At 41.6% G+C, this 13,817-nt stretch overlaps 1 protein-coding gene across 2 annotated transcripts in view; it reads left to right on the forward strand.

Annotated features, from left to right (window-relative positions):
• GPC6 (glypican 6) overlaps window positions 1-13,817 on the forward strand; it is a 794,510-nt gene that overhangs the window by 607,397 nt on the left and 173,296 nt on the right. The window lies entirely within an intron of this gene.

Raw genomic sequence — 13,817 nt, forward strand, 5'->3', positions numbered from 1 at the left:
TCCGTGAGAAGTTCAGAAAAGTTCAGCATTTGCTAAATTGAAAACGGGACATAGTGACTGCATGCCTTCGTTTGGTTGTCACTCACACTCTCCGATCAAAGTTTCTGCGGTTTATAGGGGACGATCATTGTTCCGCCTTGGAGCTGTTTTCATTAAATCTCTCTCAGTGTCACACTGTCATGTGATGTTGAAATTCCTAAGCTAAATTCGTAGGTGTGTGTGTGTGTGTGTGTGTGAGAGAGAGAGAGAGAGAGAGAGAGAGAGAGAGAGAGAGAGGGGCATACTGCAAATGTTTGGGTTGGGTTTGTGGTAACAAGCCTAGCAGGAGAGAGAAATTGTGTGAGAGAGTATGCTTTGTGTTAAAGCTATCCTGCTTCAAGCTGCTCTGCAAATATGAAGGCAACATAATCCTTGGTTCGTTTTTTCCCTGAGTCAAGTATGATTGGGGGAATGAAATGCTCTGAGGACCATCGATGTGACAGGCAAAACTATCAGCCCCATAACTCGAGTTAAAAATATGCCAAATTCTCTCCTTCCATGCTCAGAATAATAATAAGGCATCATGCTGATACATAAATAAGAAAATGGGAAACTTCATTTCAGATAGGTGGCCATTCTGCTGTAAGTCAATTTAGGTAGCTCTGTGCCTTCCCGGAAGATTTTTGTTTTGCCTACCATCCAGAAATCATTGGTGGGTAGAGGAGATGCACAGCTTCTAAACAACAAAATGTAACCATAATAAAGATAATGAGGAAAAAGGAACAAAAAGAAGTTGATCTGAAAGTCGTCTTCGCCTGACTGAGTGCCACTACAGGGTGATAAGTTTTGGGTTTCTTAAAATAAAATATAAAAAGCACCGTATTAGTGAAACAAAGCAAATATCTGATGTCTTCCCATTCCAAAAAAAGCCCATTGGGTGTCGAGTGATTTTCTTCCCCTTGTCACAAAAAAAAGCAATTAATTTTCTTGAAGTGCCTATTTCATCTTTCTGCCTCCTTTTGAAATAATTCCCTTTCACTGAATACCTTGGAAGAAAACAAACGCACAATGAGCAACGAGGCAGAACTCTGCTGTGAAGGACAAGCAAAAATGTAGAAGAGCTCTTCACATCTTAATTCCGGCAGAAAACACACCCAAGTGGACTTGTATTGTTATGTTGGGTTTGTAGAGTGTGTAGAAACTACAGGGGGCTGGATGAAAAATGGAACAGAGAGAAGGCACATTGAGGAACATATATAGAATATACTTTTAAAAGGTAGTTGAGGTAGAAATGACCGTGATGAGTCAAGATGTGTTTACATTCTTAGTTATCCCAAGATACACCCTTCCTGGACACATATCATTATGTAAAGTGAATTGCATGAGATTCAATAACCAGAGGGAAATCAGCACACTTCTCTTTCATCCAATGACAAATTATTTCATCGATAATAAGCAGGGTCAATATGAAGTTTTCACCACACTAGACAAAAGACTATAAAAGTGTCCAGCCCACTCAGTTACAATCACATGGAGGGGAAGAACAGGGTTGTGACCATAGACACATTGTTGTTATGGCATCCTTGGGGGCATTCTATAGAACTATAGAATGAAAAGGTGTTGTATGTGTAAAGGCTCCACCCTCCCGCATAATGTGGAACCGAATCTAATCTAGTACTAAAGAGAGTCAGCAAATGAGTGTGTACACATGCATTGATGCCATTTTTACATGTGGTTTTGTAATTTATTTTTAAAAAAACCCGAATGACTGGAGCTGATGGTTAGATGAATAAATGAGTTTGTACACTATAGGTAAGGCAGTGGTGCTTCTACCGTATATTTTTTCTTTTAAAAAAATGAATGTAAGAATACTTTCTAGTACTAATATATAACACACAATATAATATCGCTAGATACTGTAAAATACTATAATAATGTATAATGCATAACTTTGTTATTTACTGCTATCGTTAAACATCCTTCTCCACATACAACCTCCTAAAATAATGTCTTCCTTATCATTTCATTTTAGCAGTGCAAATAGTTTCATGATAAACCTTTGTTTCCTATGTTGCAAATGTGGTGGTGGGGGGGGGGGTTCAAGCTGTTCCTTTTTCCGCCTTCTTTCCCCCAACCATTCCATTTAAAACTCTTGAAGAGTGTGCTACATTTTTACACAACCATTTTACTGATGCTGGAACTGTCAGGCTTGAGGTTTATGCAAGAGTCTTGTTTGCCAGGTGTGTACATTTTGGGATTAGCCATGATGAGCAGTGAGTTCCCAGGTACACACCCAATGAAATAGATCACAGATATAAATTTAATTAATTAATTGGCAGTATATTTGGGAGGGGTTTTCGTACAATGGTGCCTGCTTCTGTAGAGCAAATGGAATGGATGAAACAGATTTGCTGGTTGAACAAAGTGTATCTGAATTTTAATGCTGGGGTACCAAGGAACCAAATGCAACTCCACTCCTTTATGGGCATTCCCAATTATTCCTTAAGGCTCCATGTAAGCCAGGGGTTGTCAACCTGGTCCCTACTGCCCACTAGTGGACGTTTCAGGATTCTAGGTGGGCACTAGGTGGTTCTACGGCACAAGCTGAATCCTCCTTCCATTGAGCACTGGTGGGTGGTAAGGAAATTTTTACCATCAAGAAAGATGCATTAGTGGGCGGTAGGTATAAAAAGGTTGACTACCCCGGTGTAAACTGATGGTATAATAAAAATAATATTTTGTCCGGTGCAAAATATCTCATTGAGTATTAACAAAGATAACTTTGTAGTAAGGCAACGTGGTGTGTTTTTTTCCTATTGGGAAAAGGAATTCTGTATAATCATACATTCGGCAGGTTTTCAAAAGAGAGAGAAAAAATCATAACTCACCTTGAGGACTGAACTGCAAGCAGGCTACTTCTGTCAGACAGCTGTCAAGCCTCTTCTAATAACAAACACCATATGCAATTCCCTTCATACAAAACACTACATAACTTTTACTAGCCAAATTAAAATGAAAAAGCAGAAATATGCAGCACCACTGAGCTATGAAAGATTGGATAGGCTGCATGAGCGATTTTACCTCTGGAGCTTGTGTCGAGAACCATGCATGAAGAAAATAATATATAACGTTGTGCATTAGTAGTCTTTGCTTAGGTAAATGTGACTGAATGTTTTACTTCCCCCCCTTCATTCTACTTTTTCTTTGTATGTACCAAAACCTAAGTTGAAAATAAGTGGGGGAGGGATTTTTTCAGATAGCTTTACTTCCAATTATTGGAAAAGCTGCTGCCACACAGCCTTGCAAGCTTTCCCACTTCTCCTTTCATATAGATTTTCTGTCCTCATATGGCAGTGGGTAGACAATTTATGGTGCCCTCCTGATGTTGTAGGACTACAATTTCCATCATCCCTGACCACTGATGATCAGGAGGTTTGGGCTGATGGGACTTTCATCAACAGAAATATAGTGTCCAGGTCAAGTGAAGTAATAGCCCTGCGCTATGCTGCCTTGGTCAGAGACCGCACCTGAAATACTGTGTCCAGTTCTGGGCACCACAACTGAAGAAGGATATTGACAAACTGGAATGTGTGCAGAGGAGGCCAACCAAGATGATCAAGGGTCTGGAAGCCAAGCCTTATGAGGAATGGTTGAAGAAGCTGGGTGATGTTTAACCTGGTAAAGAGGAGACACTGAGGAGATATGATTGCCATCTTCAAATATCTAAAGGGCTGTCATGCAAAAGATGGAGCAAGCTTGTTTTCGTCTGCTCTGGAGGATTGGACCCAAACCAATGGATTCAAGTTACAAGGTGGTGGACTCTCCTTCCTGGGGTGTTTTTAAGCAGAGGTTGGATGGCCATTTGTCATGTATGATCTAATTGAGATTCCTGGACCAGATGACAATTCTACAATTCTACCTGCAAGGCACCATGTTTTAAACCCCATCATATGATCTACCAAGCCAGGAACACGTGAACTTCTGTATAAGGTGATTGTGGCAAATTGACCTGTTATCGAAATCATTTGCCAAGCCTATGGATTTCAGGGGGTTTACTCTAAGTATGACTTAACTGGATACAAGCAGATGTGTATATAAACCTTCTGGATAATTTGTATCTGCCTTAGGCCACTCTTAACTGCCATGACTGCCAACCATTGTTTGCAGGCTACAAAGAATCCCAAGAATTGTAGTTTGAGAATGTTTGACATTACTGCTGCAATTTTATCCTGCTCAGAATGCATTTTCAGCTTCAGCAACACTAGCCTCCCTTCCTTCAAATTTAGCGTATCACTTTGTCACCAAAACAACCCCAGGGACTTAAAAGCAAGAAATCCTATCCTTCCAGGCTCAACGCTTAGAGAGCTGGATTCAAAATGACCTTTCTGAGCTTGAGAATGGATGCCTCATCTCAAAATAAGCCTTGCTAATATGCTTTTCACAAGTTCTCCCTCTCTTATCTCCAATATGTTGATTGGTCCATGTCACAAGAAGTGGGTGGTCAGCCATTTGCAATCCTGAAGGTCTTTCCCTCCTAACATGTTTCCCAAGAGATTCAGAATCACTCTGAGCTGCTTTGGAAGAATCTGATGATATGGGAGGTTCCTGCTTCTCTGTCTCTTGAAGGACAGGAGTTTATTTTTCCTTCTTTGCCCTTTAGTGGTAGACTTTAAAACCTGCAACTCAAGCAAATATGTACCTTACCACTGGGATAAAGAGTGTTTTAGCAACAATGTGTTTTCATTTATTCTTGAATTCTGGAACTGAAGTGAGAGGAGTCCTATTCACACAAAGCTTCATTGGAGGAAACCATTTTTTCCTTGTTCTTCCTTCTCTTTGTAGCTTCCTGTGCCTTGTTGAAAAGCTACTTCTGGTGGTTAGGGGACCTCTGGAAGAGTTCACGCTGGGGAAGGGGAAAATCGATGAAAATCATCCTCCCCATTTCTTCTAATAAGAATGTTAGTTAGATTCCCTTCTGTGAATGTCTGGATCCAACTCCATGTTGTCTAATTTCCTAATAATACCATTGGATCTATTACATTAAATTGCCTCTGAATTCCAGCTTTCTTAGATGCTCTGCTGTGCTACATTCTACTAAGAGGCAGATATTTTGGTTTTATAAGAAACACTAAGGCTGAGTACACACCATGCGGTTAAAATGCATTCAGAGCATATGCACCCCAATGAATCTTGGGAGCTGTACCTTAATCCTCACAGAGCTACAATTCCCAGCACCTCTAGCATACTAGAGATCTTGTGTCCCTCACAGGGAAAGGTACTGACATTCTTTGTTAGAAACTTCCAGCCACCTCACCTGTTCCTCTACAATTGCCACAGTTCTCTGGTGAGAGATAATAGCTATTAAACCAGTTTAACAGCACAATTCTGTGTATGGCTACTGAGAAGTAAGCCTCATTGAGTTCAATGGAGCTTACTTCCAGGTTAGTGTTTATAAGTTGACAACCTAACTCTGCAGTGTGCTGAGTGTTTGTGAAAGAAAGAGCAACAATAAACATAGACATGGCCTCCAAGAAACAATTATAAAATCATTTCCCCTAAAAGAATTTCAGGGCATGAGAGATGTCTTTCAAAGCATGTCAGTCATTTTGGCTCTGAAGGGCTCTCCCAAGATGATTTCAAATGTCACATTTGCCATGTTGCATTGTCAGTCACAGTGAGGTAAATCTGGGGCCTTTTCAGATGATTTTTATCGAACAAGAAATGTGCACTTGTTACTCAAGTTTTGTACATGATCCAATCCCCCCCCCGCCCAGATCTCCTAGTTTCTACAGAGAAATTGCCTGAAATGAAGAACCCAAAACAATCCATTTTACAGTTATTCTGAATGTGCTGGTGGGTTCTTCGTAGCTCCATGTCAGACTTCAGGAGGAAGCTAATTGGTCAATTTCTGGTCCCTGCCACTTTTGTATGAGATCACCACACTTGGTCTCTGTCCAGAATTTGACTCTGCACTTATAGCCTCCTCCTCGGTCAATTCTGTGTCCCCCGCAGAGAGCGGAAGAGACCCATCAGAACCCACTGGAAACACACACACCCCCAGAATCATTAAACTCTTCCAGCTCCTCCCACCCTTCCTCCTGATCCAACCATCCCCTCCAGTTGGACTACAACTCCCATCAGCCCCTGAGGGGATGTTGAACATTCTACTCCATCTCTACAATCTGGAGGCAACTTCAGAAGGGAGAGGAGAAACATTTCTTCTTTTCCACCATCAGATTTTTGTTGGTGGCAGCCACATTATCTCATCCCAAGAGTAGTGGGCAGAATTTGCACCACCACAAAGAGAGGTAGGCTATGCCAGTAATGTCAGGTAATAGCTGAACTATATTTTGTTTTCTCATTGCCATGTCAGGAAGCATCTGAGATCTTACCCCACTTCAAGATGTCACCTACGTCTCCTATATAGATGTGGTTAATTCACAGAGGTGCCAATATTTGGTTCTGATAATGAGTCCATTGTGTAACTGTCAATAGAAAATTTGCTTTCAATAGCATAAGTGTTCATATGTAGCGGGAGGCTGTAGCTACATTTTGATTCATTGGTTAATTATTTTTTGTTACAATTATTTTTCTCATTTGTTTTATCCTTCCTTGAAGCAGTCTTGTAGGAAAGCGGGAGGGGTATCAACAGTGGGAAAAGATGTGAATGCTCTAGCTCATCAGTCTCATTCCCAAGAGTTTCAAGTAATTTATTTTAAAATGGATGATTATGTTTTGGAAACACTTCTTTTTTCATTTGCTTACAAATCAAAATGCTGACATTTTGCAATTATGAATTATCCCTAAATTGCCTTGCATTTCAAGGATAGTGCTTGAAGCAACATCTACAAACTAAAGTGGCTTAGCGTTGACTTTTTCTTTGTTTTTTAGTTTGCTACTTTGCTGAGTATTAATGGCTGAAAATGGGTATCGGCATCCTGGCCTTGCCTATGACAAGTAGGAAGTTTCAGTGACAGTGAGAAGATTGGATATGTGATATATACAATACATAAATATTTGCAGACCCTTTGAGGATAAAATGGATGTTGTTCACCTATTGGGGAGGCTACTGTTGTGGATTTCCTGCACTAATATATGTTCACTAATATATGCACTTTTATGCACACTTTTTCCTGGTAAGTGCATTTGTGCACATTACTTGGCTGGAGAACTGCATTGCAAAATTCGGAGAAGCACAAATTTCATAGGGCGGCTGAGTTTTGGTTCTTGTATTGTTTCAGAAACTGTGAATTAGGTAACTGAATCAAACTTCTCTTCTATCCCTACTCCCAGTAAAAATTGCAGCCTGAAGCACTCAAATGTCAGCCTTTGGTGTCTTCAAGGGCAGCCCCATGTAGAATACATTGCAGTAATCCAATCTGAGCTTGGAGCACTGTGCCCTAGTCATCTCTGCCCAACAGGGGCTGCAGCTGGCAAACCAACTGGAGCTGAAAATTGTCACTCCTGGACCCTGAGACCACTTGGGCCTCAAGGGTCAATGTTGAATCTAGGTGTACCCCCAGGCTACAAGTTTGCTCCTTCTAGGGAAGTGCAATCCTGCCCAAAACAGTCTGTCTTCATACCTCCTGAACTCAGGAACTTGGAACTCTAAACATCTCTGTCTTTTCAAGATTCACTTTGTTGGCCCACACCCAGTCCATCAATGCATTCAAACTTCTATCTAGCACCTTAGCTGCATCTCCAGATTCAGATGGAGCAGATCTGTGGCATAGATTCTCGCCGAGCTTCGCTTACTGTGATTTTGAATAGTCCTTCAACATTCTGGAAAGATTTGACTGGCTTGATGTGTGTGCAGGCAAAATAGCCATATTGAGAGTAAGCTCCCCACGAGGCATGTTTGGCCCAAGCCATTTACCTGGAAATGTCAGCTGACCAAATTTTAACCTACTCTACAGTAATATGGAAGGGGAGATATTTTCCACCCTGGTAATGAAAGGCTGGATTTTGTATAACATTCTCGCTTCTTTGGAGACATGGGGTATTTGGCCATTCAGAGCCAAGAGAATTGCCAGGGTTGCAGTCTGTAAAACCATTTTCTGTTTAAATGTGCAGCTATATGTAATGGAACCATAACCCATCATTAGAGAATGCTGAAAGCAATATACCAGCCCTAATACCCCCAGAACTGAGGAAACAGACCCCTTTGGAGCAAATGTTCTGCCGTGTCCTCTAAAATGACTAGTAAAATAAGTCAGTGCATGCATTCTTTCAATCTAATAAGAACATTACGGCTGCAGTCCTGTCTTATGCTTATTCAGCTGGGAGTGAGCCCAATTGAACTCAACAGTACTTATTTCTGAGTAGACATGCAAAGGATTGTGCTGGAAAGGCAGGAAGAAAAGGAGGTAGATATTCTTTGACGTTTTGGAGGCAGTTGGATTCTTGCTTCAGAAGCAGATGCTATAGAAGATGAATGTATCATTTATACTACTGCAAGGTGATTTACTTCATCATGCATATGTAAAACAACACTTTGGGGTCCAGTTATAATAGCTGGAGCAAAACAACCGTTTTTGCCCAATGGAAACTATATATGTAAGGAGCTTTTAGAACTATTTTTTTTAAAACTCCATTGGGAGTAGATAGCTTTCCAGCCCATTAGCATTTAATTCAGGTAGTGTAATATTTTACTTGGAGGTGAAAATGCCATGTGTGTGATTTTGCTATGTAAACAAATGCACCCAAAATTGGCTGGCTGCAATTCTGATGCCTTTCAGGTGACCTGAAATTTTCACTAGTTTCTAAACAGTTTGCAAATACCTTTATTCGTAACATAGAGTCTTTTGATGAAGTACCATTACCACTTTTTCCACCCAGCTATTTTCCAAGGGATATTGCCAAGTAGTCCATTCATTTTCCTGGTGATGTTTCAGTTTGAATGCTGAAGCTTGCAAGAGTCTTTTTAAGTAAGAGCAGTTTATTGAAATTATACTACGTTTTGCATTATACCAAATTTGCACATATCAGAGGTGGTTTGACAATCACAGCTTACTGCATATAATCCACATCCCAAATATTATGTTTTCCTGCTTGATGATTACTTTTTTTAAAATCACGAGGTTGGCTTTTAAAAAACACACTCAGGGCTATCTGAATTACCTGTGGAGCCATGTGTGCATGCAATCCTATCACCAATGGCAGAATTCCCATTGGTTTTATCGGAGCGGGTAGCCTTAAATAATCTTAGTGTGTTGTATGCATAGTATTACTGTGACTTGGGGAAAACTAAATTATGAATTTCTTTGTACCCATGAGCCTCTGTTGGCTGACTCTTTCCTGGTGTTTCGCCATACAGCCAGTGTGGTGTAGTGGTTAAGAGCGGTAGACTCGTAATCTGGTGAACCAGGTTTGCGTCTCCGCTCCTCCACATGCAGCTACTGGGTGACCTTGGGCTAGTCACACTTCTTTGAAGTCTCTCAGCCCCACTCACCTCACAGAGTGTTTGTTGTGGGGGAGGAAGGGAAAGGAGAATGTTAGCCGCTTTGAGACTCCTTCGGGTAGTGATAAAGTGGGATATCAAATCCAAACTCTTCTTCTTCTTCTATGCACAAATGTCTTCGATAAATGTCCCCCACCCTATTTGTGATCAGAGAAACTGAGATGGCTATTTCTATAAAGCATTGCCAAAAAAGAGGGAACGAGAAACTCATTTGCAGGTGCTGTATGGGCAGGTGCCGTGTAGGACAGTTTCTTCCAATTGCATTTGTCACAGTGAGTCTCTTGAACACAGAGAAGGAGAAGGAGAGGACAGTGTCTGAGTGCAATTTTAGTTTTGAGTGCAACTCACAGCAAGCATAATCATTATCCTTCTGTTTGGTGTGATGGGGTGCCGGCACTCACCTGACTTGTGGTTGGTTGCATTGCTGCTGCTTACTGAGAGATAGAGAGGAGGTTGGTGTGGTGTAAACACACCAACGGGAGCACCAGATTGGCTCTGTCGGTGTGTTTGTACTGCACCAACCTCACCGCTGCTTCCTGCTCTATCTCCCAGAAAACAGCAGCAATGAAACCCACCGGAGATCAAGTGAGTGCCGCTTGTTAAGTATAGTCATTTCATCCACTGAAATTGCAAATGCTGGTATGCATTACTATGCATTTAAATCTGAGTAGTTGAGAACTGAATTCTGGAGCGTTCTCTAGTAGTTCTCATGTGATTGGCTCACGGTCACATTGGAGGTATCTAGTGAAGAAGAGACTCCATTTTATGTGAAGCAAGTTTACTGTATTTTAGAATCCACTGTGAACACTTGCTAAGTTGAATAGAGTGTTGGAATGCTTCTTCTTTGCTTGAAAGAAAGACAGCAAAGCTGAGGGAGAAGGGGAAAGTGGAAATCCCTTATAGGAGCTGCAAAGCATGGCCTAACTGAGATACAGAAAGCTGAATGCTGAGCTCTGGAAGGAGAGGAAAATACAGTTGTTTGGAAGTTAGAAGAAGAGACTGTAGGGCCATGATAAGCGATTGTAAATATTTTAATTCATCTATAAGTTTCTGCAAGCAAAGTTTTCGAATGTTCATGTCTGGACATTGGTTTAATTTCCAAAGAAGAGTGCCAGTCATAAATACGATTTGAGCTTCTTTGCTGCGTTTTTGCTACTCTTACTTCAACACCGCTGTCCCAGCACCTCATTGGTTAATGTTGCTGTGCTTGTAGCTACAAAGACTCTCCTCCCTGCAAGAGAGGGGAGTGGTTGTGGGCGGGAACCGAGCACCGCCCCTAACAGGGGGCGTTAGCCCCCTGCCTCCATCTCACCTGGCTGGCGCCCACGCCCCTCAGCAGGCATCCAACCAGGTGCCTGAGAGGGGGCGTGTTCAGCAGCCGTTTGCTGCGGCGCCAGCCTCTCCCCGGCCTCATTCTTCGTCGTCTCGCCTCGAGTCACCCACCCTCCACTCCCTTTGAGTTAGGTCTTAGGTCATTGGCCATTCTATGGACCTTAGGTTGGTCGCCCTGGTTGTCTAGGGGGCCTGGTAGGAGTTTTTCCATTTGACATTAGGCTTTTTGGTTTTATCGCCTACCTCGTAGCAATCGTCACAACTTTTGTGGTATTGGTGGGTAGGTTAGGCATTGGAATAATGTGTTGTGGTGTGTCGAAGAGCTAGGTGTGGCCATCACCTATGCCTTCAATTTTTGGGTATTCCGTTAAAGGAATCTGGCGGTCGTGTATTCTGTCCGATGCCTGCTTGGCCGGAGGCCATGGCACGACCCTCGGTGACATCAGGGGAGAGCCTATAGTTGGATTAGCATCAACAGGCTCCACCTACTGGTGAATAAACCCACTTGCTTGAGAGATCCAATGCCTAAGCCAATACCTTTTCACTGCTGTAATCAATAAAGTTGTGGCCTTTCATTGCCCATTAACCTTATATAACGTGTCCTTGTGTATTCTTTCCACATCGCGGGGGTCGGGTCCTCGAACCACAATAGTAGTTTCCCAGTAGGAGGGGCGGTGTTGCTCATCATGAGGGAGAGACAGCAGAGAGGTCAGGGCGGTGCAGATGCATGGCATGAGTGCCAGATTAGCGCCACCAGGGCATTTGCACCGCACTGACTTTGCCACCATCTCATCTCTCTGCCTCTCAATAACCAACAGCGATCCGTCTTCTGGAAAACTAACATAGCAGCTCTGCCCCACCTGTTGAGTCACTTCTGGAGGTAAGAGTGATGCGGAATTCTTGGAGGCGGGGAAGTGGTCTATTTTGAGGGGGGAAATCAGAATTGTTATTAGGAAAAAGTCTTCTGAGATATTTTGGCTCAGCTCTTTTGCTTCAGGCAGAGTTTTGTTTTATCAGACAGATGATTGTTTTGTTCAAAATCTCCATTTTATCTGCTGCACCTCTCTGTTTTTTATGGTAATGTGTATTTGGCATACGATTGCATTTCTTTCTTTATTTTAATTGTTGTTAGCTATCCCATCCTTCTAGTGCTTAGGTACCACTTAGATTGGCTATCTTTGTATGTATGAATGCATACAGACAATAATAAATGGATAAATTGGCCTTGCGGAAAAAGCATGATGGAAAATCTACCTGCAAATTACTATTTTCCCCTCTATTAATGAAGGATTTGCTATGACTGGCATTTTGTTTTAACTGGATTATATTTGTAGTTGGACATGGAAAAACTAGTCATCTTTAAAAGATGAAAAGGATTTTGATTTTGACCTTTGTACGATTAAATACAAGAAGCCAATTCACACCAATTAGCCCAGCTTTCATTTACAATCCAGAAACTATATTCCATGCAGGATGATGGGGTGGGGGGGGCGGATCATACTTACCCTTCTAGTTTCTTACACTGCTAGTTTCAGTCAGGAGGGGGGAGGAAAGGGTTTTCTAGTGTAGCTTTATGAAGGTCAAGGGCACTCTGGATCAAATGTTCTGTGAATTCTAATTGACGCAGCTTTGCAAAAATCATTCTGCCAGCAACCCGTATATTTGCTGTTGCGTTGCTCCCATTTGAGGATAAATCAGAGAACAAGGCACCGAGCAAACCTGATCATGCTTATGAACAGTTTGGGAAGACTTGATTCCAGCTTGCCTTCAGTGGAAAGATTTATTTAATATCCTGATGGCAATCTAAATACATAAGCTGCATCAGAACCTTCTAAATTCTTAAAACTGTCAGGAACAAATAATATATTCATTACTGTACTGACAATTTACAGTGATCCTAGCGTGTTAACAGCGTTTTGAAAATGCACTGCAGGTTCTTCAAGGGAATACTTATACATCACTTCTGTGGCCCCTCTGTGCATAGTTTCATTCCCAGAACTGTCTTGGAGAGTATTCTCCAATGTTGTATAAGAATTACTGCCAATGGTAAATTCGCCTGAGTAAGTGTTTATTATTTATAACCATGTCAAAGGCTCTAGCCCTATACACACTTATCTGGGAGTATGTCCCATTGAGCTCAACATGCCTTACTTCTGAGTTGACATGTGTAGCACTGGAGAGATTTCTAGTGTCTGTACAAAAGTAAAAACATGTATTCAACCCCTGATGCCCACGGGAAGGAAAGCCATTTCAACAGCAGAAAGGGTAAAGGAACTTGTGACCAGGGTAAGGGTAGACCCCTTCTGGGCCACTTCTACACTTTCAAAATAATTTTTCCAAACACAAACCAAAACCCTATCATCAGAGCTCAAATACCTGGGTTTGCACATAAGATGGCATCTGATTTGAATAATGGGTAATATGAATAAATAACCATAAATAAATAAATAAATACTTAACACTACCTTTGCTTACAGTAATAAAAAAAACGTATTTGGTCTTATTTTAAGTATTATTGCATACCTTTTCAAGTTGAGAGTAGAGTTATGCAACTTCAGAAGCTGCCCTGATTTTTGAAAACGTTGAAGTCCCCTTATAAGAAAGCCTTCTTGTAGGAAATGAATTTATGGTGATCTTTTAGATTTGAATCCACTGTGTGGACAGACATTGTTGTCTCGATATTAATACTCTATATATTCAAGTTCCTTTTAATTCAGTGGGGCTTACTTTTGGCTAAACATTCTTAGGGTCAGGGTGCATGGCTTCTGCCAAGACCCTCTATGCATACTCAAGGGAGAAATATGCACACAGTGGAAGGTGTTTTCACCATATCTACAGCAGCTTCTCACATGATAGGGCAGACCAGTCCATTTAAAACTGCCAAAGTAGTAGACTAGTAGGAAACTTAAATATAAATCCAGATCTGTGTGCTGTTTTGCTTTCCCTTGCAGTTTTATCCATTAGGGATTGATAGAAAGTAGATTCAGATCTACTGGTAGAACCCAGGGTGATTTTCAGGAGATTGGTACGGGTGTCTGCTTCCCAA

Source organism: Podarcis raffonei, chromosome 4 (genome assembly GCF_027172205.1).
Source record: "Podarcis raffonei isolate rPodRaf1 chromosome 4, rPodRaf1.pri, whole genome shotgun sequence".
Classification (NCBI taxonomy): Eukaryota; Metazoa; Chordata; class Lepidosauria; order Squamata; family Lacertidae; genus Podarcis; species Podarcis raffonei.